Below are 24,621 nucleotides of genomic sequence, written 5' to 3' on the forward strand. Positions count from 1 at the left end.
ACACAGGTCAAATAGTCTTGCCCTTTAACCCCCACTCCCCGAATCGTGCCCCTCCGTGCCCATCTCTGCCAGGACAGTTGACAACCCTTGCATACTAGGTAGATTTCAGAGAGTGCCGTGGGGCTGGCTTTTGACCTCTTCTCTCTGGAGCAAATGTGTTATGAGTGTTGCGAATGGAATGAGTTGGGGTGGGTCCGCACCTGCTCCCGAAATGGCCCACTTTCCACTTGAGCAGCTGGATTTTCTAAGGCGGCACTGGGGACAACAAATCTCTTTTCTTTAGCAGTTATGTCCCACTGACTCACCCGATCCTTTGCCCACTGACTTTGTTGCCCAAGTGTTTATAAAAGCCGTCTAAACCAGTTCTTTATTCTTAAAATCTCCCCTCGAGGCTTCCAAAAAAGTAAGATACATTTCTAACTCATAATCTTGAAGCTACGGAATGTTAAAAAAAAAAAAAAGACTTTTCTTCGTTAAGGTGTGGTTGTGGTTATATAATTCCTTTGAAGAAACAAATTCCCCTTAAAAAATAAATATGGGAATACTTTTTCATGGTAATGGGGAGCCCTCAAAATGACATTGGGAGATGTAAACAGAATTGCTTTTAAAATTGCGACTTTTCTAGATTGTTACATAACTCTATTTAAGGGAACTGAATTATTTCACCACTTTTAAAATAAATAAATATAAAGGGAATATTTAGGGGGCCTGCAAAGATCCCTAGAGTGCAGAAACTGATGAAGGTGTCTGGTAATAGTGAAACCACCCTATGTCCTCCAGCCAGCCTGCTCCCTAGGCAGCCAAGAGGGCAACCCAGGTTTGTCTTCCTCACTGGGTGTCACAAGGGAAAACCAAAGTCCTATGCTATGGGTGAGACAGTAAAACTTTACAAGGCTTGATGCCCCTGAACCTCCAGCGTATTATATGATTGTTTCCACCTTTTTGTCCAAGAAATGTAGATCTATTTTTGTAACTTGTTATTGCTGTTTCTCATTTGTTATACCTTGAATAAACACCCCCAAATATAAATATGCTTATATATTTTTAACAAAGATTACAAGTTTAATATGAAGTATTTTGAGTTAGAATGCAAAGAAAGAAATGCAAGTATATTTTATATTAAATTGTATTGATTGCCTATCATAAAGAATTGTGACATTTGGGGCTTCAGAATGTTATGGAAAGCAATTAGAATTTGTTGGCTTGTATCTGAAAGTACTGTTTTCTTTATCTCTTGAGACTAGGCAGTGTTTGTAATGTGCTTGAGGGATGTTTGCTTTTTATCTGATACTACAGAGGTTAGTTATAAAGTTACTTTGTATAAACTCTCTTTTTCCCCAAGTGACAGCCACAACTGATGGGATAAATTTGTTGTTATTGAGAACACCTCAGTCATCTTCGAGCAGTGTAGACTGGTTGCAATGGACAAGAGAAAGATTAGTGAAGGGATAGATAGGCTGGTGAATATAAATTCATCTCCTTAGAGTGTTATCTTTGTTAAGAACACAAATGCAAATTTTTCCTTGGATTGAAATCATATCTGTCTTCCATAAAAGCAGCAACCATGACAAGCATCTTCCTGGGAAGGAGATTGTATGAAGATTTAATGTGTTGCTTAGGGAATTTTAGAGCTCATTGTTAAAATGTGTGTTTGAGTGTGACTGCACAAATTTTGTGATGCCTTAGTTGAAATTAGAGGGAAGCCTGGGGGTCAGTTCTCTCCTCCCACAGAGACTGAACTCAGGTTGGCTGGCTGGCTAGTGTAGGAAATGATTTTACCTGTCGACTAGTCTCACCTGTCACTAGTCAGTTTCACCTAGTCAGAAGTGATAGCTAGTGAAATATTTTAGAACACAGTATCAAGACAGAGGGCCTATTTCTGTTGGTGTCCAGTATGACCAGCCATACACTCCTGTTTGTACTAAACCATATGTGTTTTGATATTAAAGAAATAGTAGCTACATATCACATTTGCTTTTGGCTAATGTATTTAAGAGTGTCTAGATCCTTAATAATGCGAAAATAAGGATTATCTGTCATAAAACTTCAATACTAAATTTGAGCTACATTTTTAAAGATGTTACTTCTGAGCTGTTCTTTATTCTGTCAACTCACTTAAGTAATGTTAAGTCTCTGGGTGTGGGCGATACACCTAGGAATTTTACTTTTTTTTTTGTTTTGTTTTGTTTTTTGTTTTTTCGAGACAGGGTTTCTCTGTATAGCCTTGGCTGTCCTGGAACTCACTTTGTAGACCAGGCTGGCCTCGAACTCAGAAATCCACCTGCCTCTGCCTCCCAAGTACTGGGATTAAAGGCGTGTGCCACCATGCCCGACTTGGGATTTTACTTTTTGTAGTTATAATCTTTAGCCATGAGGAATTAGACATTTACAGTGTCAAATAGTCAGATAATTTCTATCATCTCATATCAATCATATATCAATCATGTCATATCATATCATATCATATCATATCATATCATATCATATCATGTGGTCCTGATGGACCTGAAGGACCATGGAAATTACTTCAAAGGCATTTGTAAACAGTTGAGTCATTCCTGCCTTATGGGATTCTAGAATTCAGGCCATCCTTTGATTTTTCTCTCTCATGATCTCCCATGCAAGGCATATTTGATTATTATTGGGTGTCAGGACTGTACCCTGGAAAGGTAATAATCCCCACATTTATGCAGGCTTGAATTCTATGGCCTCTTTAATTTGGGACTTGCAAATGAGGTCCTAACGTGCGTGCACTAAACTTTATGTCTATAATTATTAAGAAAACTGTGATTATAGGATGTATCTGTATCCCATAATAATTGGCTTAAGATACTAGGTCTTTTGCACTTTGTAATTAAATTCACAATTATATTTGCTTTTACAACTGATTGAAAGTTTTAAAAACTGATCAGAAATATTTAATATTAAATCAGTTTTAAAATGCACCAACAGGATTTTATTTAGACTTGAACTAAGTAAGTCCATTCAACAGAGAGTGTATTTATTATATGGCCTTTTGGCCCTGTACACATTTAATAATGGGGCCTGTGGATTTTACATATCATCTAAGTTTAGTAATGGGTTTCAATCTGTGCTGTAACACAGCACAGCTCTCATATTGCACGGCCCACTGAAGAAAATCTGTAAGATTTTCTCCTGTTTACACTTACCTTTACTTAAACCATTTTTAATAATGATTTATATTGCTGGTGTAGATAATGTTTCTTTGGAAATGGTTTTCAGCCATATAAATGACTTGTCAAGTGTAGCTTTTCCCCCTCCTGTGATCTGTGTCTCTGCTCTCTTCCTTCTGTCTCGCCACTGTTAGTTTCCTGTCTTGTGAAAGGGCCTCATACAGGTCTCCATTTCCCTTCCCTGCTCCTACCATTCTGTATTTTCAACTTTTCTCTTGACAAGGGGATATTCTGTATGCTTGTCAAGGGTTTTTGTTTTACAGTGCTAAGAATGGTGGTAGCTTTCAAGACATGCACTCATCAGCCTAGACCCATGGTGTCGTGTACTTTACAGTGACAAATGGCAGTTTTCCAACAGATTTGTGTTTCTCATTGTCCACCCCAGGCCCTTCCCCGTGTTTCTGAGCAAGTCCCCCATCCAGCAGCACCCTGCGGTAATTTAGGATTTAAAATCATCTATCTGGTTGCCCTCATCGGGAGGTAAACTGTTCCAGGCTGGGACCGTGTCTTCCACAGGCCAAGTCCAATTAAAATAAGTTCCCTAGCCAAAAGTGTTTCTATTTTAACAACAACAAAAAAGCTTTAAAAATCAACTGTCAAAATATATTTTAATTAGGCTTATTTGATTAGACACATGCCCAGATTGCAGATGCTTTCACAGCAAGGCCATTGTAGATCCAATTCCCACCTACACCCAACCAAGCAATGCCTGTTAAAAAGACTACAGCTGAAGCTGGGCGTGGTGGTGGAGGCCTGTAAATCTCAACTGCTTGGGAGACTGAGGTGGGAGGATGCCAAGTTCAGGGCCAGTCTGAGTTAGGCTCCAGAGTGAGTTCCAGGGCAGCCCAGGGAACTTAGACTCATTGTCAAAGTGAAAACAAAAAGGGTGTGTGTGTGGAAATGTGGCCTGCAGTGATCTCTTGGCACTCTTAGTGGTGTAGCTCGGTGCTTCTACCATCCAGAACCAAACCAAACCAAAACACACTGCACAAAACAACACTGCCTGTAATTGATTTAGAGTCCATTATGCCCTTAGCCCTGAACATTTTCCAACTCCAACCCGCATGAACTCAGGAGTCTGTCTCCTCCACCTCCCTTTCTGCTCACTACAGCTCTGTCCAGCCTTTTCTTCCTTCCTTCCTCTTCACCATAGCTCTGTCCAGTCTTTGCAGCTCTAAAACCCAGTTGGAGATCCCTTTTTCTAGGGGAAGCCCCACGGTGTTCCAGACAAGGCAGCCAGGGTACCCATTCTTTTTACTGCAGCACCAGAAGGTGGTCTTAGTGGGCACTTGAAGTGACCTGGACTCCCATTCTCCCGTGGAAGAGAAAACACTGGGATGAGATTTGGGTGCTGGTAGTAGTGAGCATCTTTGGTAGTGGTGGCCTGCAGCCTGGATGCCAGTCAACTGAGCTGTCTGGCCTCACATTTTGTGAGGGTGAAGCAGTGCTTCCCTGTGTGGGTGGGCAGTGCACCTGAAGGACAGAGTTCTTCACCTGCCTTATGTTCAGTTAATTTTAAATGGAAGTACTCTGTGTGGGTTGTAGATCTGAGTTGACTGGTCAGGATCTGCCCATGGTTTCTCAGTCTCTGGGGCCAGTATAGCATCCTTTCTATAATCCTGCCACTGTTGCACACTTTCTGCCCTCATCTTGCCCTGGGAGCCTTTTCTTCTATCCCAGGATGGTTCCTGGCAGCCTTCAGGCCATGTGAGCTTTCCATCCAAAGGCTCTAGGAATTTGGTTAGTTTACTGGCATTTTCTCTGACATCTCCAACCTCTCCCCTGTCAGAAACTGCGAGTTTCGTTTGCTGGTCTCATTCTGCCTGAATTCAGAGCTCCTTGGAGGCAGGCATCCTGCTTTGTGTAGTATCATCTGCCTGTGGCACAGGAGACAGCTGTCATCCAGTACACCAACCCCACATCCCATTTGTGGTTTGATGAGATAGTCTTAGAACTCACAGGGACTTCAGTGTCATATGATTCAGTGTGTTCCCAGAATGTGCTAGATACCTCTTTTGAAAAAAAAAAATCCTGACATTTACTTCAACTTTCACATACCTTTGTTTCTGCCAGACACTGTGTGAACAGATGGACCAACTAGTGCTGAAGGTTCTCTGCTCTGTTGAAGCTTGCCAACATGAGGCCTTCCCATGCAGTAGCCCCACAGAGGAGCAGGACACAGGACAGGCACCTGCCCTTTTCTTTGTGACTCAACTTGTGCATATCTCTGTACATGTGGCCTTGGCACAACTCCCATCCTACGACCATGTAGGGGAGGCTTGGCACAGTGGGACACAGTTCTTGACACGATGGTTTAGTGAGGACTAGGAGGACTTGACACAGTGGGCTGACGGGGGGCAGGTGGTCTCAGTGAGTATGTGACTCTCCTCCCTCCTCCCAGGGTCCTCAGAACTCAGCTGTCAGGAGGTATGTCCAGACAGTTTCTGACCTGTGGTGAGAAAGGAATCCTTATTTTGCTTAGGGTATAACTGACAGGAAGTGGTCCTGAACTGCACAGAATGGTTATGTAGTAGCCCAGTTCAGGCCTCTTGCAGCTGGCGTTTCTGATTCTAGTCTCCAGATCAGTCCCTAGTGTGCAGACCCTTTACAACCCCTTCTTTCCAGAACCTTGCAGACCCAGCACTTAGGAGTTCCCTGTCCATCCCCAGGAGGAAGTGTCATTACACAGTCACCCCAAAGTGTGGAAGTAGCCACACCTTTCTTTTTGTCAGATGTCAGAGGCTGGCATACATTGACTTCCATGAGTCTCGCCTTTTTCATCTCGCATCAACTTCTTTTTGTTCAAGGTATGCAGCAGTATAATATTGGACAGCTTGGGAAGAGAATCCCCAAGCCATAGCCATAGGCTAGCCGTGTCTGGGAAAAATCACAGAGCCTCTTGCGTTTCTCCTGGCTTAATGGGATGAGCAAAGAATATGTTTTCTCACATGATGAGGGTTGTCTACAAAGTTCATCATCTTAAATACTGGGTGTGGCTGGACGAGTCAGAGAACTGAAACAGAGCCCTACCCAGCACACTGATTCTGCAGCTCTAAGTACATAATCTGAGCAATTAAATACTTAAAGAATTGCCCCAATCAACCCTGGCAGTGTTTTCCCAAACTTAACGGTTTGGGAGTTGTTTAAAAATAGGCTTGGGTGGGAGTGTTAATTCAGAGAAGTGAACACTTCTGTTCAGGTGGCTAGAGCCTTGATAATTAACACTCATTCATGTTCATTAAACAAACGATTAGCTTGAAAGAGGCTGCTAAATCATAGGTAGAATTTATACATTTGCCACTTATTGATGTCCCCAACTGTCTGATCCCCTGTCTTGCTTCCTAAAATTTTATGTTGACTCAGTATTAAGTAGAAGTAAAACTGTATCCATCCTACCCGGGGGTGGGGGCTAAGCAAGCCACTTTTAACAGTCCAGTGATGTTCTAACAGCATTGTTTGAATGGTGAATGAATTAGAGATCTCTTTCAGCCCTTATCAAATCATTTGATTTATTTTTAACATGTTAGTTGGGATACTGAAATGCACTCTTTCTCATGCTACATCAGCCCTCTGACTTCCTATCCTTAGCTACTTCTCAGATGTTTGGTGTTCATGTAATGATTCATTTTCAAAGAAAAAGTTCCAAATGAAGTACATGTGCAGATTTTATAGAGAGGCTAGGAGGACAGCTCACTAGGTAAAGTGCAGGCATGAGAACCCGAGCTCAGAATTCCCAGTGCCCATGTAAAGGCTGGGTATGCTGGCATGTATCTGTAAACTACAGCATCAGGGGCAGAGAGGCTGATCCCTGGGGCCTTGGTAGCCTGTCAGTCCACCTGAAACAGGAAGGCACTCTCACATGGATCTCTACACACACACACACACACACACACACACACACACACACACACAGTGGCACTCATGGATGAGTACTCCCACACACATACATGTACACACATACACACAGGGTGGGGGAGGGACGAGGAGGGAGAGAGAAAGAAAAAAAGGAAGTCAGTTTGTAAAATAGATGAATTTGAATTAAAAGCAACACTTTACTTTTAGAACTTTCCTTATTAGTTTTTAGTTAAGGGTTATGGTTTTCTTATGAGAGGAAACAGAAGTTCATAGGCTCTCAGTTAGGTGCCATGCTCATACACCACTGTACAGGTGGTATGCTCTAGCTCATCTTGAGTCTTTAGATGCTCTGTGAGGCTTGACTCTTCCAGGATAGCCCCATGATCAGAAAGAAAATAGTGGTTTTCTCTTATTTGGAGTTTAGATTGTTCTATGACTTTCTAGCCTGGCATGTAGTCCCCAACTAATTCCTCATCCTTTGGTACTGCTACACCAACCTATAACACAGACCTGGGGCTGGGATGTTCCCTCTGCTGGGGACTCTTTAGCTTCCTGTAGGATGGGGTGATGTCTCTGCTGTAGCTATAGCTTCTCACCATCCTTTTGCTAAAGAAATAATCTACCACGTGCATCCAGATGCTATCCTCCTGATATCTGTCAGGTGGACACAACACTCCTGCTGCATTTCCAGGAAGCACATATCCTGAGACTCTTCGATGGAACTTAACTTTTTGAAAGAGGTGTGCTGTATGTGGTGGGAGAGGACGCCATTCAGAAGTTGGTGGTTGCATTGACAGCATGGCTGAATTAGGAGAAGTTGAACTCAGACTCTGCCTCCTGTCTAGCAAGTGCTTCTGCCTTGATCCTGGCTAATGAATTAATAAACATGAAAAGCCTTCCTTTTGTACTGATCGGACTCAGCTCTCTGTGTCTGTGCTGATACTTTTGATAATGGTACGGGTGACATTGGGCAAAGTCACCTTTGTCCAATATGCACTTCTTTCTTCTATGCAGAAGGTTGGAGAACCTAAACTTATGGATCTGTTAGTTGTGTTTTCTTGCATGTAGCTTTTGGCAACCTTCAGTGAGAGCTGGATGATTCTTTAACTGTTCCTTTGCTGTTGGTAAGTGGGTTTCATTGAGAAAGGTTGTACTTGGCACTTGTAGGGCTTGTAAGGGCTGGTGTCCTTCTGCAGGGAAATGCTAGACCAGGGAAGGACAATGTGTGACATTTGTAACAATTTGGTGTGGCTTGTACTGGGTTATTGTGCCTGGCATTGCCTGCCTTCTTACAGTTCACTGATTCTTATTTATATTAGTCAGTTTCTTATTACTGTGACAAAATACCCAAGGCCAAATAACTTATCAAAAATAAAGGTTTATTTTGGCTATGGTTTTCAGTGGTTGCAGTCCTTGGTCTCTTGTTCTTGATGCCTTTGGGAAAGTGGCAGTGCATTATGGTAGGGAGTGCAGTGCAAGCTGCTTAGATCGTGTTGGCTGGGAAGCAGAGACAGGAAGGGCAGGATCCCCAGTGGGATCTTTGTCCATATGGGCACACCTCTGTAAGGTTATGCCATGCTTCAGTAGCACTAAGTTGAAGACCAAACCATTAAAATACTAGGTGAGGGAGAGAGGAGTCACTCTCAATATCTAAGAATTATATTGCATACTAAGAGACACAAAAGTGGAAAACTTCTTCATGGCTAATATATTTAGCATCTAGTGAAGTTGTTTTTGTGTTGAATGACCTCTGCATATTACATTCTTAGCTCTCTGGGGATCCATGCTACTGCAACATCCCTCTTCTTTTTTTCAAGTTGAATTGGTTTGTTGTGCCTATGTTGGATGGAGAAGCCTGAGCAGCATCCCTGTTTCTGTTTTAAATGATCACAGTAGATGACTCAAGTAGATGACTCTATTTTAACTGTTGGTCTGTGGGAAGCATTGGTCCTTAGACAAGGCATCTGATCAGCAATCTTAGAGGGAAGTTGTATGCTTGAGATGTTACATTGGTGCTGACTTCTCATTTCTGAATTCAACACTATGCAGGTTTCTTACATCAGTGATGCATATTTGAGAGTTTAATGGGAATTGATAGATGGTTTGCTTTTATATTGAGTTAGCCTCCATGCTCCCTTGAGGAGAAGGCTGCACATTCATTCACATAACATTTTTATTTAGAAAAGGCAGTGTTTCCATAATGAAAAATATTTATTGGCTTAAAATAAACATGTTTATTTTAAATATGTCAATGTGTTACATGGATTTCCAAGAGATTTTGTTATCACTAGTCCTTATTTCTTTTGTTAGTGATACAAGGAGTAAATACGTGCTCTATGGGCGCTTTCTGCCTTTGGGGGTGGCAGTGGTGGTGAGTTTTGCTGCAGAAGCTTGACTGTGGTTGGCATTTCTGCTTTTGTTTGGTGCTAAGCATGTCACACTGCAGATCTTGTGGGGTAGAAAAGTAAGACTCTCCAAGTCAGCCTCTGTCACTGAGACATGTACAGCTCCAACCAACCGGCTGGCCAGTCTCCTTGCTTCCCACCCCTCTCGATATTCTGCAGTTATCTGGATTATAGAGTTTTAAAAGATGATTTTAAATTTCTATTATTATTATTATTATTATTGTGTGTGTGTATATATATTTGTGCCAGCTACAGAGTGAATGTGGAAGTAAGAAAACTTTCAGGAATTGGCTTTCTTTCTACTGTGAGTCTGAGGAATCAAACTTAGACCCTCAGGTTTCTATCGTAAGTGCTTTATCCCTGAGCCATCTCACTGTTCCTGGGTTGTAGAATTCATGAGATAATTTAACAAGGAGTAAGAGTATCCTGTGGAGTGCCTGCCATATGGTGGTTCCCTTTTTCCTTTTCCCTGTTACTGTTTTCTATCAGCGAACTATCAGACTACAAGAAGGAACAGAGACACTAGGTTACTAGTATAGTACATGGTCCTTACAGAGTGTGTAAGGAGACATGCACTGTTTCCCATTGTTTTCACACAGTAGAGGCATAGCAAATGCAACTGTAATAGGAAACTGAGAACTTGGTATAGTGTTCAGAACCATTTGTTGCTTGAACACAGGAAAACAGCACCAGGAACATGATACAGGTCATATCTTGTATTCATAAATTGCTCTTGAGCAGATGTGATGAACACAGCATTGGATGTGGGTCAGGAGAGCTGAGCTACTGAGGTAGTACTTGGGTGAACAGGACAGGAGAGACTTGGGGTGGATGGAGAAGCTATAGGCCCGTTTGTCTCCCTTGAGAAGTTTGGATATCACCTTTGAGTGTGGACTACACCTTGTATTAGGTTAGTTATCATGGCCGGGAGCTTAGTGCTCCTCTGCTAACAGAAGTGTCTGTTCCATGTTTCTTTTACTTCTGTGCTAGCAGTTGTCTGGTTCCATGAAGATGAAGTCCTTAACAAATCATCTGCCATTGTACATTCAATTAAAATGGGTATGGAACTCTATCTCCGAGTGTAGTGTTTGTGTGACTCAGTCAGCAGTATGTTCAGGAAAGAAACTATAAGAATATTGGGACGATTCACTTAGAAATTAGTGTCTGAGTATTGGGCAAACTGCTGCACATGTGTATAAGTCGCTCCAGAAGATATTTGCATGTGTCCTGGGAGGAGCTGGGCCAGTAGTTGAGCTAAACTATGAACAGTATATCTATAACATCGAAGAGTCATTTAGAGGTTGCCCTGTTTTGTTTTGTTTTGTTTTGTTTTGTTTTTATCTGAAAGTCCTCTGTCCAGATAGGGCAGGGTGCCATGCCAATCGGTGACAGTGCCACCTTGATAACACAGTGACATGATGGATGGCTTCACATAGGGAACTTTTCCCATCTCATTCCATTAGGTTTTATGTCCTTAGACTCTATAAGGGGTAAAAATCATTTATCCATAGCTCTGCCCTCAGTGAGTGAGTGAAAGAGCATTAATCTGAGATTATAGTGCTTTACATCAGCTCTCTAAGGAGGCTTTTGAAAAACATTCATCTTTACTGTCATTTAACCAACCTATTTTACAAAGTATAGGTTATATGGCAGTGAGAGAAGCAATAGCTTATTTTGAAAATGAAGGCCTGTGAGTGCTATATGTTATCAGTTTTCATTACACTGGAAACACTGAACTAGTGATTTCATACATGCCAAAACATGGCTCACCTGCTATCTGGCAAGTGTCGTTGTCAAGCTCTAGTAATTGTGCCTGGTGCTATAAGTGATGCCCTTTAAAAGAACAGAAGCAAACTGGCAGTAGAAGTTAATCATCAAGAGGTGAAATGAGCCCACATTAGGGTCCTATATATAATTTAAAAGCATGATTATCAACATACTCATAATACACTATTGGAAAAATGGCTTTATCAGTTTATCCAACAGTAGAATGTGGCTGTGGCTTGTAAGTGTCCCCCAATCTTTATATGTTGGAAATGTATTTCCCAAATTGGTCTTTTGGTGGAGAAGTATTTGGGAGGTAACTAGAATTGAAGATCATAATTGTGCCCCATGCTGGCATTAGTGGCTTTTCAGAAAAGGTAATGAGAGCCCAGTTTACCCAGAAGCTCTACTTTCTTACACAGTAACGCAGGATATAGCTGTATTGGATGCTGAGCAAGTGCAGGTGCCATGCTTTAGATTTTCCTGTCTCCAGGACCGTGGACCAAGGAAATCTTCATACATTTTCTAATCTGTGGCATTTGGTTCCAACAATAAAAAGTGGTCTAAGACAAATGTCCCAGAGTGGAATTTCTTATCAGATTCAAGTACTAGGAAAGGTGCTTTTGCTTTATTCATGTCCTTCCAAACTTCTGCTGAGAGTAAAGTCAGGCTTTTACCCCTGTTAGCTAGGTAAACAGTAGATAATCTCTTTATAAGGGCCCCTTTAGCCCAAGGCCCAGCACCTGTCCTCAGAGAGGACATAGGAATGGAGTGGAATATATGAGAGGGGAGGCTGAGATAGTTAAGATCAGGCCGAGCCAACCAAAGGCAAGGCCTGGCTGTTGCAGCTGAGAAATGATGTCTTTGTGAACCTAGGAGGGTGATAGGGCCTGTGAGAGTTTGAGCTGTAGGTTGAAAACTGGATAAAGTCTAGCAAGGTGGATTGTGGAAGGGCACCAACTGGTATGAATAGAAGCCAAAGGACAGATGAAAGCTTGGACTTATAGTCACCAGCATGCATGCCTAAATCAGTAGGATGCTATAGAGGATGTGAGGTAGGTGACAGGTCATGTAGATGCCAGGATGAGGAATTTGTGGAGGGTCAGCAGGTGGGTTGTGCAGAGCATGACTTTGTCTGGATGAACTGTGAATCAGGCCAGTGTTTTTGAGTACAATATGACACTAGTGGACAAAGGTTGTTCTCAGAATGTTTCATGATTTCAGAGAGCAAATGGGGAAGGAAGGAAGGATGAGATTAGCTGGGTCAGTTGTGACAACGACTTGGTCCTGCTCTCCCATCAAGAATGGGGTTGGCCAGGGAGCTGAAGGGGTCTGAAGCCCCATAGGAGGAACATCAATATGAACTAACCAGTACCCCCAGATCTCCTTGGAACTATACCACCAATCAAAAAAAACCACATGGTGGAACTTGTGCCTCTAACTATATATGTAGCAGAGGATGGCCTAGTCAGTCATCAATGGGAGGAGAGGCCCTTGGCCCTGTGAAGGATCTATGCCCTAGTATAGAGGAATGCCAGGACCAGGAATGGGAGTAGGTGGGTTGGGGAGCAGGGGGAGGGGGGAGGGGATAGGGAAGTTTCAGAGGGGAAACTAGGAAAGAGGATAACATTTGAAATGTAAATAAAGAAAATATCTAATAAAAAAAGTGGGGTTGGTATCTTGAGGCTCCCCTACTTTAATGAATGTGGGTGTCAGGGTGTTTGCAGCTGTTGGACAATCAGTGTAGAAGGAGCATAGTTGGAAGTGTTAAAATCTTATCAATGGCAGATCACCCAGACAGGAACTCCACAGAAGCACGGGGTCTGACAAGCTTCACTCATTTCCTTATCTGCTGGGGTGCTGGGAATGAATGTGTTGTAGTCTGACTACAAGATAAAGATTCATCAGACGTGACTAATTGCAGGTCTCTGTCTCCTTGAGAATGAGGAACTTTGTGACTGACTTTGGGGCCAGGTACAGCTGATCCAGTGCATAGCAGACGTGTGGTGGTGGGGAGAGCCTAGGCACGGGTGATATCAGCTGAGAGTATTGACATTGGCAGGGTACTTGTACAGGCTGTCTAGTGTGTTTGTATGGGTCCTCACCTTTACTCCCCATAAATGCCTCGTGGGGTAGGTTCTAATTCTATTTTAAAAGTGAGGGCTGCAGAACACAGAGGGTTAACTATTATGACCAAGGTTAGCTAACTTGATACCTTCACTTATTAATTATGTTGATCAAATCTCATGTCCTCCTCAGATATTCATGGATAACATGCAGGGTCCCTGAGGAAAGCCCAGAGTCTAAGGTGAAAAAGTAGGGTGATCAGGCAGGAACTGTGAGAGTTCACTCAGGTCCTTGCTAACCTTGACCTGGGAGGAAGACTGGGTTTACTGTAGGCATTGCTTGGTCCATAGGCTTAGACTTTATCCCAGTTTATCCTTTCCTTTCCCCAAGAAAGTATTCATCCTGCCTACCCAGTGTTACTGCAACACACAAGCAGTGGTGACAGGGTAGGGGACATAGACTGAGGCCTGTGGATGTGCACTGTGTATTCTAATACACTATGAAGTCTGCTCTTTGACAAGTGGGGGTGTCTGAAACTTAAAAGTAAGCATGAACCCAAGTGTGAATAAAGCAGTCAAGAATAGAAGCCAGTGAATTTCTAGCCAGAGATGTGTGCAGCTACTTAAATGTGAGCAGTGGGCTCATCTCTCCACAGTTGGTAAAGCTTGTCTTTGAGAGTGAATCCCCCCCCCCCGCAAGAAGTTCAGGACATTGTGGAGACACCCAGGCACACCATTGGGGAACATGTTTCCATGAGGTCCTTTGGTCTTTTAGACCTAGAACAGGCTAACTGAATCTTTATTTTGAGTGTTTTTTTTTAATTAGGAATTTTCCTCACTTACATTTCCAATGCTATCCCAAAAGTCCCCCATACCACCTCCCATTCCCCTACCCACCCACTCCCACTTTTTGGCCCTGGCGTTCCCCTGTACTGGGGCATATAAAGTTTGCAAGTCCAATGGGCCTCTCTTTCCAGAGATGGCCAACTAGGCCATCTTTTGATACATATGCAGCTAGAGTCAAGAGCTCCGGGGTACTGGTTAGTTCATAATGTTGTTCCACCTATAGGGTTGCAGATCCCTTTAGCTCCTTAGGTATTTTCTCTAGCTCCTCCATTGGGGGCCCTGTGATCCATCCAATAGCTGACTGTAAACATCCATTTATGTGTTTGCTAGGCCCCGGCATAGTCTCACTAGAGACAGCTATATCAGGGTCCTATCAGCAAAATCTTGCTATTGTATGCAATGGTGTCAGCGTTTGGAGGCTGATTATGGGATGGATCCCTGGATATGGCAGTCTCTAGATGGTCCATCCTTTTGTCTCAGCTCCAATCTTTGTCTCTGTAACTCCTTCCATGGGTGTTTTGTTCCCATTCTAAGAAGGGGCCAAGTGTCCACACTTTGGTCTTCGTTCTTCTTGAGTTTCATGTGTTTTGCAAATTGTAACTTATGTCTTGGGTATTCTAAGTTTCTGGGCTAATATCCACTTCCATCCATCTCAGTAGATCTGTATGCAGGACTATTTCACTCCCTGTTTTGGAGCTGAACATCCTTAATAGAACTAGTTTAGGGTAACCAGAAAATGATGCTATGTTCTCTCCCTGGGTAGCATTTCTATTGTCAGTAACACCTGCCCTCTGAGAGGGTCACCAACGTCCACAGGTTCCAGGGCCACAGGCTCATCCTTACTTGCAATGCCTGGGGAAGCTGCAGGAACCAGTGCTGGTATGCTGGGATTTATTAGTCCTGCAAGAGGGTTCAAGCTTATGACTTTGGGAAGAAATAGGGACAAGCAGGAAAAAAATGAGTAAAATCTAAATAACTGTTCTCTGATGGTTATTCTTTTTTGGTTCCACAGCAAAGTTGAAGCAAAATATAATTTTTAAAAATTTTCTTGGCTTAAGAATTTTTGTATACAGTCTATCATATTTTTCCTTCCCCACAGACCAACTTTTCCCAGATCCTCTCTACTTCTCTACCTACCCAACATTATGTTCTTTCTCCTTTTCTCTCCCAGAACAAAAGCAAAACAAACAAACAAAAAGCACCTATAATCAAAACAACTCCCTCAAACACAAAATATAGCAAATCCTCCAAAAAAAAAAAAATCACACAAACCCCACAAAGTCCATTTCTTGTTGGCAAACTCTTCCTGAGCACAGGGGCCTGCCTTAAGGTGTACCCAGTGTCACTCCACTGGAGAAAGCTGATCTCCCCTCTCTATTACTTGCAAATAGTGATGCGATTAGAAATGGGACTTTGTGCCTATTTCCCCTTTGCCATACTGGGGCTTTTGCCTGGCTTGAACTTAATCAGATCTTATATATGCTGTTGCCATCTCTGTGAGTTCATATGTTCATCTGCACTGTTGGGTCTGGAAGATGTTGTATCCTTGGAGAATGTAATTTTTTCTTAACAGACAATTCTATACCTTCTAGGCAGCCAGACAGTGGACCCTGACCACATGGGACATTGCTCAACTCCATTTCTGCACTTCTCAGTGTCTTTTTTTTTTCTTTTCTTCTCACTCCAACACCTGCACATTCCAGCCTGCTTGCTCAGGCCAAAAGATTTATTTATTTATTATATGTAAGTACACTGTAGCTGTCTTCAGACACACCAGAAGAGGGCATCGGATATCAGATGGTTGCGAGCCACCATGTGGTTGCTGGAGATTTGAACTTAGGACCTTTGGAAGAGCAGTCAGTCCTCTTTACCACTGAGCCATCTCTCCAGCCCTCTCAGTGTCTTAAGATTGCTGAGTCTTGTGAAGTGTGTGTGTGTGTGTACACAAAATTATGTTGTTTGGTCTTTGAGAGGGTGTGTTATGTAAGCTCAGGGAAAGAGCAGAAAAAGATTACAGGGTTTCTACCAGTGCCTGCCTCTAGCTGTCTGGCCACCCAATTTGTGCCATGCGGGATTCTGTTCAGATGGTTCTTCCCAACTACAGGAACTCTGAATGTCGTGACAAGTGTCTTGGAGTGGAATCTTCAGTGCAAGTGTAGGAGATCTGAAATGACAGAAAATGAGTCATTATATTGGGATGTTGATTGGACTGGAGCTTTGGAGTCTACTGTATTTTACACAGGCAAGTCCACTTGAAGCCTGCTTACAAATGTGGATTGTCTTCGGTCTTGGCTGCCATACAGAATGCCCCTTGGCAGTATTGTTATTATGGCCATTATTGTTACTACTGAGGTCTGTTTCGTGATACTTGATAAATTTCACTTGAACTTCATGAAGCTCGTGAGTCTTTGGGAAGGCATTTCATTCTCTACTTTCCAAACAGAGAAGAGCCAAAGTACTGAATAAAGACAGAGAAAAGAGACAGGCATGGCAATTCACATCTGTGGTTTTAGAATTAGGCTGAGGCAGAAGAGCTATGAGTTCAAGGCCAGACTGGTTTATTACATAGTAAGGTACTGGGGCAGTCTGGGCTACAGAGAGAGATCCTATCTTTAAACAAACACACTCCAAATAAATCAAGTGTAACAAAGCAGCCCATCCTGCTCTGTTATCTGCCTTTGGGCTGGCTCTGTGTAGGTAGCCTGCATGTGTAGCTATTGGTTGATTACTGTATTGATAGCATGTCTTACCACAAAAGAAAGTGACTGAATTGAAGACTACAGATAGTAGTGATCTATTACTGCATATCAATGTCCTAAAACTGTGCAGCTAGTCTCAGGGACAGTGTTTCTAATTTTCTAAGTGTGATAGAAGCTCCCTTGTAGCCACTATGTGTCATTCATATAAAGTAGCTTAGATGGACCCAGCTGTGTTGGCCATTACTGGGATACCTCAGCTCTTTGCCCTGTGGTCATCTCTCTGTGCATTTGGATGTCTTCGTAGCCTGGTCTCCTACACCTTCAGATGAGGAAGCGACTTGGAGGAAGGAAGGAGGAAGCTGTAATGCCTTTTGTGACCTAGCCTCTGAAATCACACATGACAAATCACTAAGTACAAACCTGGCTCAGGTTAGTGGTTGGATTGATTATTTTAAAACACCAGTGAACCTTTTTTGGAATTTCCATGGAGCAATCATCTGGATTGTCATTTTCCATAGCAACCTTGTCAAGCCCCTACTGAGGATCTGATAATAGCTCACATCAAGAGTCCAAAAAAGGGATATGTTTATAACCAAATCCCACATGAGGTGGAACTGGCACAAGGCATTCTGATAGTTGGTTTTTCTATGTGTAGAGAAGTTCTTTACAATAGTATGTATTGTTTATATAAATGTTCTCAAAATGGCAAAAACTTGCCTACTATTAATAACAAAGGATAGCATAACCATCAGATACTGGAAAATGACCAAGTGTCTCAGTTTAGGACAGTTTAGTTTATGCTTGTTATCCTCATGAAGTTCCTAATAATGTCCATTTTGCTCTCCAATTACCCTGTCCAGATATAGATATTATAGTCATTCAGCCTGAATGTTGGGTTTACCTAAGTAAATATGAGGGCCCCATTCTGTGTTGATGATAGTCAGGATGATGCTTCAGATTACTAAGTAGCTTTGGAATATACAGACCTCACCTCCACCCTAGAAGGTTGTGTAGAGGCAGCATGGCATGATTCTTCAAGAGGTTCAGAGCATTCCTAAGTTACCCAGTTGGCTAAGGATCACTCATTTGTTCACACAAAGGTTCATCCTCTCATCAGTTCCTTTACTATATATATTAACAAGACACTGCCTGTTCTCAAGGAGACCAGATGCAGAGTTCTGTTTAGTCTAAAGTAACTGTAGACATGGAGCATAATTTTTATCCTTTGCAAGAAATGTAATTTTTAGTGTATGGTTCATTCATGCTGCTTAGAGAAAAGGCAGTTGAGCCCAAATTGCTGGTGCGCTTTCTTGATAGGCTCAGCACTCTCTGCGAGTAGTCAACAGCATGAAAGTGAGTACAGACTCTTTGTAGCTTTGTTTTGTGTGGCCAGCATGAAACAAAACTATTGTGTGAAAATACTTCCAGTGTAATTCTGTTAGTAGTTTTCCTGTAGAATTATTTTTCTGTAGATAAAGTCTTCCTAAGTAAAATAAAAACCTCACAGGATAAATAATTTGTGTAAAATTATCTTATAGTTCCAAAGCAAAACAAAACAAAACAAAATTCACAAACATTGTCACAAATAACAAAACAGACAAAGGAAATGAAAACAACCTTTAAAAACGTTTGGACAGCAGTGTTAGGGATTGAACACATACATGTTCAATCCCTAACATACATGACAAGAGCCAATGACCTTATCATGGAAGTTATGTCCATTCCTGCACTGGCTGGTTTGTGGTCAGCTTTACAGTACTAGAGATATTTTTGAAGAAGAACCTCAAATGAGAAAATGCTCCTATCAGATTGCTTATAGGCAAGATGTAGAAAATTTTTTGACTGAACACTGATTTGAGAGGGCCAGGCTACTGTGAATGGTGACATCTCTGGACAGGTGGGCCTGGATGTATGGGAAACCCTGATGAGTATGGCCTCAGTTCTTGCCTCCAGGTTCCTGCCTCACGTACCTACCTGTTACCTCCCTGGATGATGAACTACAAGTTGGAAGATGAAATAAACCCCTTTTACTCAAGTTGGTTTTGGTGATTTATCACAGCAGTAGAAAGCCTAAGCCAATTCCAAAAGCCCAAATTTGTTTGTATTGTCATTATTTTAATCAGTCACTTACACCATAAATTTTAAATTTCAACCATGTTTGATTGTTTCAGGTTTAGTTCTTTATCATGTTTCTTTGTGTATTGTGAAGGCTTAACAAAGAAATGATCCATTTCAACTAATATTCTACTATTTAACAGTTATTTAGTAATTGGATCTTTTAAAAGTAATTTATCTATGTGTTGCATTTTGGGTGTTCCTGCTCTGACTACATCCATAAAATAGAAGTGAGAACAAGTCTCTACACAAGTAATTATGACCAGGACTGTGCCGGGCGAATGAGTACAAAAGGCTTCAGGAACATTCATGGCTAAGGAACCAATTAGTTCTGCTTAAAGTGTAGGGCCCAGATACATCCAGTTTACTTTTATGAAAGGCTGCCTCATAAAATGTGATGTGTGCTTCACAACTGCAGTCACCATATAGTGTTTATCTTGCAGCCAGAAATTGTGGTCTGCACCTCTGCTTTCCCTCCCCCCATCCTTTTGCCTGCTGCTGCTATCGATCTATATGTGGGTGTATGTTTGTGGCATTGTGTATAGCAATGCTCTCTTTTGTCATACTCTTTCACTAAACATAATGATATTTACTCTCATGTAGTATGCTGACATTCACACTCTTTACTGACAGGCCTGATCCATGCACAGATTTGCAACAGTTAGTCTAACCCTTCTTCAACTGATAGATTATTGGATGATTTCCTGTCCTATTTCCTAAAGCTACGGTGACCATTCACATATAAGCTTTGTGTGACACATATCTCCCCAGCCCTCTTGAGTGAATACTTAGAAGAGTATTCACTCAAGAGGCTGGGTCACATGATTTGGTGCGCTTTTAATGTTTAAGGGACTGCTAGGCTCTTGTACATTTCACCAGCTATGGACAGGAATTATAGTTGCTGGACAGCTTTGTTTGTTTTGTTGTTGTTGTTTTAAAGCATTTTAAGTGTATGAAATTTATTGAATTTTATATGTAAGTGGTTTTGGTTTGGAATGTGATATATGTTTACTAGCTTTCTGCAGACAGGCATAACCTTCTTTATGAGTGACTTCGCAAGCATGGGCTGTGGGGAAAGTGTGTGAGACTTAGCCCTCTCCTTCCAGGTTTGCAGAGTAAAGTATTAGTCTGTGGTTCTTATTCTCAAGTGGCTCAAGTCCTTGAGCCAAGGTGTCTTCTCTCCAATTTCTAGTATTCCTTGTACTGGTTATCTAGCTGATGATTCGTGCACACCTTATAATCAACCTAGCCACCGCTGAGGCTGGGTTTAGTGTTAGGTGTTGGTGACCTGACTCTTTAGAAGACATAGTTGGTTGTTGTCATGTAGGCTGTATGCTGTTGCTATGGGTGAGGTGTCACAAGAGGAACAGGCACTGAAACTTCAGGGGAGGCCTTTGTTAGGGGAAGTGCCAGGGCCTTCCTCAGAAGATTGGTGGACACACATGGTGAGGGGCATGTGCCTGCCAGCATGAAGGCAGGCAGTACATCTGAAATGAATTGCCATTCAGATATTAATGGCTAGTGTTATTATTTTAGTATTTCAGTCCTCCTGAAACTTAGAAAGAACAGAAAAGACTGATCATGTGAGGAGTGTTGCTGGGAATAATCTGGGATCGTAGGGGAGCCCCAGAGGGTTGGACCGTGCTGAAGACGCTTTCCGTCTATTTTCAGAAAGACAACCTTGCACTCCCTTACGTGCCCTTTCTCCGCATATTTATGCTTATCTTTGTGGGTGGGGGGGTCACTTAAACTTATTTAACACAACATTCAAAGAAAGACTAAGCGGAAATGTTTCAATGATGCTGATAATAGAGTTTTTGCTGGTTTTTAATGAAGTAGGCTCCTTGAACTGACATTTTATGTTTCACCTGATCTCTGCTGGGAAGAGCTCAGTGATGAAGGTCAGGGTGGGGGTAATCCAGTCTGCTTTGGAACCCAAGTGTCCCAGAGATCAACAGCCAGATTTCCAAGCAAAAGAAATGGTGCTTTGTCTTCATGTAGCCAACAGCACATGATGCACATAATGTTATTGTGACTTAGCACTCCATTGTCTTTGGGATTGGTATGTGCATGTTTGATTGTGTTTGCTCAATGTAATTGTGAACCCTGAACAATCATTGCTTCTCCAGGTCAGGTGGAAGTCCTTCCATTCTGAGGTGAGGCTGTGTGAATTAGCATCCTACTTCCCAGCATCTTCTGAAGGGGTGTCTTCCAACACAGTCTTCTTGCTCCCATTCTGCTGTTTTTTTCTGTACCCCATTTGTTTTCCCAAGGTTTTAATGGGGGCCAATTTGCAAGGATGATAATACAAACAGAAGTAGTAAGGCAAGCCAAACAAATAAGCAGATAGAATGAAGGAGCCTTTAACTATGAGCACAAAGCAGTGTGTTGTGAGAATCCGTTTTGTCTAAGCATTTCTAACAAGTGTGCATGAGGAAAACAATAATTTCCATTATCTCCATTATTGAAAGTAGGACATATTCCAGTTCCTCAGAGGAGGCGTCACTTTCTCTGGCACTGAAAGGCAATTACTTGCAGTGGTTTGTTCGAGTCACTATACCCCCAACTATTTTGTGGCTTGCTGAAAGTGTTTACTCAGGATTTCCAGACCCTGAACGTGCACCTACTGTATTCGAGTGTGAGAAGTGGCTGATGGGGTAGTGTAAGTGTCTGTGGAAACAGACTGCTGTGGGCACAGGGCTCCATTGAGCATCACAGAGCCAAGAGCATAGCACTGCCTGTATTGGGCTCAGTGGCCGGGTGCTGAAAGTTCTGGTAGAGGAGTGTAAGAGGGCATCTGATGAGATTTATTTATTTACAGATGGCACGAAATCAGCATTGCATAAAGGGAGGCCAACGGAGAGAGGATCTGGGCATGATCTCTCCTAGAGGTCACACAGCTGTATAGCCCACCAGGAGCCCTGGCTAGAGGAGGCATTGGAAGAATATGAAGGATCAGTGGATCCTATATTAGAAAACTGACCCTGGCAGCAGTGGAGTGGTACTAAGAGACAAAGGCTTAGACTGTGGCAATTGCTTAGACAGAAGATAAAGCAGGTTCTGAGTTGCCTCTGGAAGGAGGTTGTGGGTTGGGAGGGGTTTAGGATACCCATCATTGACAGAACAGAGAGCTACTGCATATGGGAATTGGGGAAGGAAAGGGACTTCTGGGTTCTGTTTGTGTGTTATGACTTTTTGGTCATGAGCTCACAAATGCCTTTGCAAGCAATATAATCCTATCACACAATAGGTATTCTTCAGAGGACAGGACAGGTCCAGTTCAGCCTTACTTCATGGAGACTCATTGAGTCACCTAGCCAGAAGGGTGGAGACTGGCCTGCAGCCAGAGCTGCCAGCTCCCTGGGCCTTGGCGGTTGTTGAATCAGGTCTGTAATTTCAGCCATCAGTTTGGGGTAAAGATCCAGGTGACTTCTTTCATATAGATTGAGAATGCAACGAAGGGCTGGTGAGCAGAGCCTACCTGGAGTGCTCAGCAGGACTGGGTGCCTGTAGAGTCCATGCTCATGAATGGAACTTGGAGATCTCCAAATGGGCCAGAGACTAACTCTGATTAAAAGTTGCTAAAGCCACAGCAGAAACTGACACTGCCTGTCTCATTTTTATCACCTATCTATCTGGTAGGTCTCACCTTCCCTCTTCCCTAAGGATACTGTGACATAGAGGATTAAGAATTTTCCCAGGGCCTGGATGCTAAGAAGATAGCTCAGGTGGTAATGTGCTTGCTGCACAAGTGTGTGGTCTAATACTCATGTAGAAAGCTGGGCATATTGGTATGCTTCTGTGACCCCAAGGCTGCTGGGGAAGGCAGAAAATGAACAGGATAACTCCAGGAGCTAGCTTTTTAGCACAATCAGTGAGCTTCATGTTCAGTGACAGATCATGCTTGAAAAAAAAAAAAGAAAGTAGAGAGTGGTAGAGGAAGATAAGATATGAAGTTCTAACCTCTGTTAATGCATAAACAGCTACATTTGCACCCTCAGGCAAATGACACCCATGCATATACACAAACAACAAACACACATGTATGTAACACACACACACACGCATGCACACACACACACACACCCCTATGGTTAGGGTTGTCAACATATAGGAAGCCTAGTTAAGTAAGAATTTCAGATGAAAAACAAAACTTAAAATTAAATACATATCTGAACTATTCATTGTTTATCTGAAGTTCACTTTGAAACAGGCATCTTGTATTTTTTGCCTACTGTCCTACCGTGCACTTGATTCAGTTTTCTGAAAGTCCAAACTGACTAAGAATACTACAGACTGAGCCGGGCGTGGTGGCTCACGCCTTTGATCCCAGCACTCGGGAGGCAGAGGCAGATGGATTTCTGAGTTCGAGGCCAGCCTGGTCTACAAAGTGAGTTCCAGGACAGCCAGGGCTATACAGAGAAACCCTGTCTCAAAAAACCAATAAATAAATAAATAAATAAATAAATAAATAAATAAATAAATAAATACCACAGACTAAACAGCCTAAACAACAAATATTTATTCTCATAATTCCTGGTTGCCATGAGGTCCCAGATCACAGTGCAAGCATAGCTGGTCCTGATTTCAAGTAAGAATGTCTGTAACTTACAGATAGCATCCTTCTTCATGTTCTGAAGTAGGAGAAATGGAGGCACATGCAGAGAGAGACAGAGAGAGACAGAGAAACACTGCCCCTCAGGCATGTGTTCTTATAGGGCATCCATCATGTTCTCTAGACTCTTGTCCCATGACCTATATGCAAATCCTTCATCTCCAAGTAGCACCTTGGACATTAGGTTTCACAGGCTCCAGGCTCCACCTATGAAATCTACCAGTCTTTCTGACATGAATGTGGTGTTCTTCAGCAAGCAGAGCTGTAAGTCCTTTGGACAAAGTGTGTGAAGTGAAGACCAAGGGGTAGTCTTGGAAGTACTGTTTGAAGAGGGATGACCCCGAACTCTAGACAGATAAAAGAAGAAGCACACTCATGAGCCACTTGATGTCTGTCACTGTTCATCAGATTCTGAACCCCAATGCAGTGGGCATAGCTGGAAAAGATGCCATGACAGTTATATGCCTTTTCCTGTCAAACATGCTTATGATATGCTTTGAACATACCTATCAGTTACCCCATCTCCTAGGTTTATCTTTGCCCCAGAAGTCCTCTTGCTTCTTGTGCTCCTATTTTAAAAATTACCTGACTAAGTCTAGTGTGTGCTGCCAGGACACTCAATGGGCCATCCATTGGAGTAGGGTTGATTTACCAGGGGTCCATATTCTTAAAGAAAGCCCCCCTCTCTCCTGAGTTGTCATTAAGATCAATAGCTCCTCAATTGAGGGTAAGGGTTCCTGAGCCCATGCCCCTCCAGGCTGGAATGTTGCCTAGCTTGATCTTACACATGTTTTGTGCAGGCAACCATAGCTGCCAAGTTGATAAGGAAGGTGGTGTTGTCATATTCAGAAGTCACCGCTTTGCTCCAGTGCTCCCCATGCTGTGGCTCTCATATTCCATCTCCTCTGCTGAGATGGTCTCTGAGCTCAGTAACGATTGAACATTCTACAGACATTTATTCTCTTGAACCAGTTAAGGGTTTCTACTTTAACAGCCTAGTCCACTTGCACAACGAAACTTTTCTAATGAGGTCCAAGTTATGAGCTAATCTATGAGTGTCCA

General features: G+C 42.5%; 1 protein-coding gene across 7 annotated transcripts in view; it reads left to right on the forward strand.

The window, feature by feature from the left end:
- Positions 1-24,621, forward strand: part of Cobl (cordon-bleu WH2 repeat protein) — a 229,565-nt gene that overhangs the window by 969 nt on the left and 203,975 nt on the right. The window lies entirely within an intron of this gene.

Source organism: Mus caroli, unplaced genomic scaffold (assembly GCF_978045245.1).
Source record: "Mus caroli unplaced genomic scaffold, Mus_caroli_1 scaffold_13, whole genome shotgun sequence".
Classification (NCBI taxonomy): Eukaryota; Metazoa; Chordata; class Mammalia; order Rodentia; family Muridae; genus Mus; species Mus caroli.